Raw genomic sequence first — 5,123 nt, 5'->3', positions numbered from 1 at the left:
GCCAGACCAATGGCTGCCGATAATGCAATGGTACGAAACTGTCGCCCATAATAGGTCACATACAGTAGGCCTATAGTATAGGAACATAACGACGACATGTCGTATTTAGTTCGCAATACATTTCCTTGAAACACTTCAAGTGCCTGTGTACGAAACAGCGTAGAATGACGGATGCTGTGTGCCATGCTGCTGCGACGGCCCTGTCTACGCCGCTAGCCAATCGTAGCCGTGGCTCGCAGCTTCGAATGATGACGACAGCCGAAGCGTCTATCTGCTGGAGCGCGTCTGTGTGTGCATGGGTGTATGTCGTCCTTTCATTTATTTAGTGGTCCGTAGCGTGACATATCAGCCCGTGTGCAATGCTATCCATCAGCCGTCGAAGACAGACGTATTTACCTGGCGTGTTTGCGTATAAGGTGAGCGATTAGTGACCGTTTCAATAACATCGTCGTAACTATGTCAGAAAGCGATTTACTAACAAGTTCTGCATGTTTTCAAGAGTGTTTCGCACGTACTATTCTGCCTAACAGTTCTGCTAGAAATGCCGTCGAAATGGCACGCCCAACCTAGCTGCAACAAACGCGCGCATGTCTGATAATCCGCGATAAGCGTTTCTATGAGCTGTAGTGTCAGCAAGGGGTAATGCTAGCCCCCGGCCGTGCAGCGAGCTTACCGGAAGCTGGCACGATTACTGTTACGCTTACGGTTACGCTCAGGTATATTCCAATAGCACAATACCACAATTATTCAGCCTGGGCCTATATGGCCCAATGTATGTGTATGAATTCGTTTATGTTCTTATTCATATGCAAAACACTTGTCGGCAATTCCTTTGATCACCCACAGCATACTCTCCCCCATGAACAGCTAACGGCTCTCCGCAGTACTTCATCTGCACAATGCAGACAATTACGGCCTGGTACATATTATACATCACTATAGCCGTGCTCGCTACTGAACATTTTAGGTTAGTTACAAGCTGTGCTCATTGTAAACCTTATCCGTGCACGTGTGTGTGCGTGCGCGCGCGTGCGTCCGTGTGCATGCCTGTGCATGCGTCTAGGCTTCTTTGTGTGTGTACTGTGTGTGAGTTACTGTAAAAAGTACTGAACGTGATAAGTACTAACTGGCCAATATACTGAGCTTTGATGAACAGCGAATTGTTGTGGTTGAATAGCATCCTGAACTTACAAAACTAGTCCAGTATATACATGTGCTGTGAAAACTGTTGTGTACACTATGAGTATTACTGTAAATAACTACAGTGTCTGTCTATACTCTACTGCGTGCGTGCGTGCGTGCGTGCAAACTTGTGTACATGAGCCCAGACGAGCTATTTGGCGAGGTACACATTGTACGTTCGACACCTTGCCATACAGCAACACCTCGCTTCACAGAAGCACTCGCACATTTCATTGCCATTCAACTCTATGCAAATGTACAGGGGCTCTTCTTGCCATTTTTGGGGCTAAATCGCCGGAACGCCCTTGCATTTTGTCACTGCTAACAACTCGTTCCCCCCTCCTCCACCATCTTGCCTCCTCTCCTATCTCTCCACCTTTCCTTTCCTTTCCCACCACCCTCTCTGCCGCATCTACCTTTTCCCCTCCTCATTTAGCTCCTCTTCCCCCCCTCCACATCCTCTAACACTCCCTCTCATCCAGCAGAAAATGCATTGGTCTCAATTACCTGTCGCCAACTTCGCCGCCATATCACAGATTGCCTCATCTATGTTCTACTCGAGTCAATATCTTGCGGCCGGCATGCTATGACTGCTATGCGCAGATTCAATTCAATTCAATTCAAATCATTTATTTTGCTCATCAGCAATTTACATATACATTCAATCAATCAAGTTGTAAATAATAATTCGAGCAGGGGAGTGGTGAATTGACTCAAAGTCATCTAGTCTGCCACTCCCCTAGAATACAAAAATATAAAGACTGATAGCTACTGCATTACATGTATAACGTTATACCAGTAAAAATACAAATACAATACAATACAACAATACAATACCATACAATACAAATACAAATATACACTAAGTACAATAATACAAATACAATACAATACAATAATACAATGCAATACAATACAAATACAGTGATACGACAAATGGAAAATTAGCTCTTACACGGCTATATTCATATAATTTATGTAAGATTCTTGACCGTGTAAATCGAAATCTCATATTTATGGTATTATTACATATATACATGTCAGCAATTGAGATCCTCTGGATCAGCACTGTTCTCATATTTTAGAAGAAGCAATTTTTTATATTCTAATTTAAATGTTGAAAATGATAATTTCTTTAATTTGTCGGGTAGATCATTCCATACTACGACTCCTCTATATTTGAGTGACCTCTGACCTCTTGTAGTATTATACCTAGGTAGGAAATAATGGTCTTTGGAAGCTGAGCGAGTATAGTATTCGTACACTGCAGTATTTTGGTTATAGTAGTTTGAGAATAATTCTGGCAGACTGTCTGAATACATGAATTTAGCTACTTCCAATTTATATATATCTTCCAATTTTAATAATCTTAATTCCGAGTATTTCCCTGTTATATGACTAGATTTTGGTGTGTATAGGTGATATATCTAACTATTTTATTTTGCACACGATTTAGCGACAACAAGTTAGTTCTATTGGCAGATCCCCATGTCAATATTGAATATTGCAAATATGAATAGACTAATGCATAGTAAATGGTTATTAATAAATCTTTTGTAATATATTGCCGTAGTCTCAATATTACACCTGACACTTTAGAGATTTTTTGGGTTAGATACTTAATATGTTCGAGCCAATTCAACTCATTATCTATCTGAGGCATTATTGTCGTATAATTTGCCATCATGTCCCCTCATGTCGTTCTGTTCTTTCCGCAACTGTTTCTTGACGTCTTCCTGAACATGTCTCTGTATAACAACGCCCCGTAGAGTAATTAAACAATGAAATATAGTGCTATTCTACTTTAAATTGTTTGTAAAGTTTGTGACATTTCATCTATGGAAAAGCAATTGATCGGCTGTCTCTGCAAATCTGCTCAGCTGATAACTATATTTTGAAAATGAAATATCTAGATCTGTTGTACAAATATCAGAAATGAGTTGTTAGCTGATCTGACATAGTCAGATGCAGCTTGTAGAATCGCATGATCGTCCGTCTGTCCGTGCGTCCGTCCGTCAACACTTGGGCACAAATCTTAACCGCTCAACGTACGGTCACGATATTCGGGACGTGGGGGGGTAATCGCAAAACGAGTTGGGATGTCGAAGCTGGGGGTCTAAGGTCAAAGGTCAAGAGGTGTAACAGAAGGGGGAACATTCACTCCTTAACTTAAGGTATAGCGAGGAAATGCAGAATTCCGGCACAAATCTGAACGGCTCGACCTAGGCTCGTGATAGTTGGTGCATAGCATCATGGTAGGAAAAGCCATCACTGTGCCGAAACGGGAGGTCACAGGTCCAAGGTCAAAGGCCACCGCGCAGATTTAAGCCATTTTCTGAGGACATGGTCTGACGGAGGAATTGGCGCACTTTTTTGTTTAAGCGGTCACCTACCATTTTTATGCCTTTATTGAAAGGACCATGAAATGTGCTTTCCACTGACGTGCGAACAGTAAGTGCCTGATAACCTTTCGACCCTGAAGAGGATGGATTTCAACATGGATTTGTTGACTGTTAACAAAGGAGTGAACTGCTTTTGCTATTACAGCCCCCACCCCTCACCCGCCAATGTGTTCAGAATAGCTTGGAATGCACCACATGCCAGCATTCCTTTAAAAAAATCCGGGGAAGCATGCCACCGGACCCCCCTAGCATGGCGATGACCTACGCTCCTCGCATTGCTCGCTCCTCTGTTTGGTAATGAAAATCTCAGCTGAACATTTCATTATCCAATCTCATCCCTGTATATAGATTTCACTTAGATAGATAGTTATATAGATAGAATAAAGTTCATCATAATAAGATTTATACATACATACATTATAAAATACATGTATACATTATGACATGTATTGACAATTACAATAACGCATGAAATACCACAATATCTACATATACTACATAAAGTACACAAACTACACAAACTACATCTATAGAATAACAGAAATATCTTTTTACTGTATGTTACTCTCTTCTACTACTACACTCTCTCTACTACTCTCCACACACACTCTACACACTACTTCACACACTTCACACTGAAATAGCACACAATCTACAACGACACAAACAACACATCTACAATAATACAAACATCTTCTCTTTTTTATGATTTTCTACTAACACACTCTCTCTACTACTCTTCACACACTCACTACTTCACACACTTCACACTACTCACACATTCACTTCCGTCTCTGATATCTGTTCAGTTCTCTGCATTTCTGCCCGATCATGTATCGGACCGTGTTCTTTTCCATATCCTATTTTTCTGACATCAAAGCTGGAATGTCAATGTTGTTCCTATTCATTTCAGTATACATCGACGGTATAACAGTGATGTATGTAAAGTTAATAAATATAGTTGGCTTCGTTAGCCTACAATCTCATGCTAATTGCTCCATAACTAATGTGAAAGTTACTACATAGCATATTCATGTCCATTATTCATAGGTATTAATTTATACAACATTACCACAGCTTCTTTGTCTGTGACAATTTCAAACTTACAAACGATTGCCTCCAACTTCGGTGCATTCAATCGTTCCTTCCCATTTCTTCCAGTTATATTTGAAGTTGCGAGCTCCTGTGGAGTAAACAGGCGTGTCACCATCGACCTTGTCGCTTTCTTCCACTCCTTGAAGGCCTTACAACCCTCCTCTAGTTGCAGAGGTAGAGACTGGAACATTCATGTAAAATCACAGAAATCACTATATCATTGAAAGCAAATTGCCTTATATTTCTAATACAGTAAAACTCGCATAAGTCGTCATCGCCTAACTCGTGAATTCGCGTAAGCTCTCATGGCCTAATTTCCTCGTATAATAAATCCATTCGAATAGCGCCGCCTAAGTCATGCTTTACAAGCCGTCATTATGTGTAAGTCGGCGCTCTGACACAGGTCCCATGTAATACAAGCACAGTAATTTACTATCTGTAATT

The sequence above is a fragment of the Priapulus caudatus genome, unplaced genomic scaffold (genome assembly GCF_000485595.1).
Source record: "Priapulus caudatus unplaced genomic scaffold, Priapulus_caudatus-5.0.1 Scaffold33, whole genome shotgun sequence".
NCBI classification, from domain to species: Eukaryota; Metazoa; Priapulida; class Priapulimorpha; order Priapulimorphida; family Priapulidae; genus Priapulus; species Priapulus caudatus.
Note: the sequence above shows the minus strand (reverse complement) of the source record.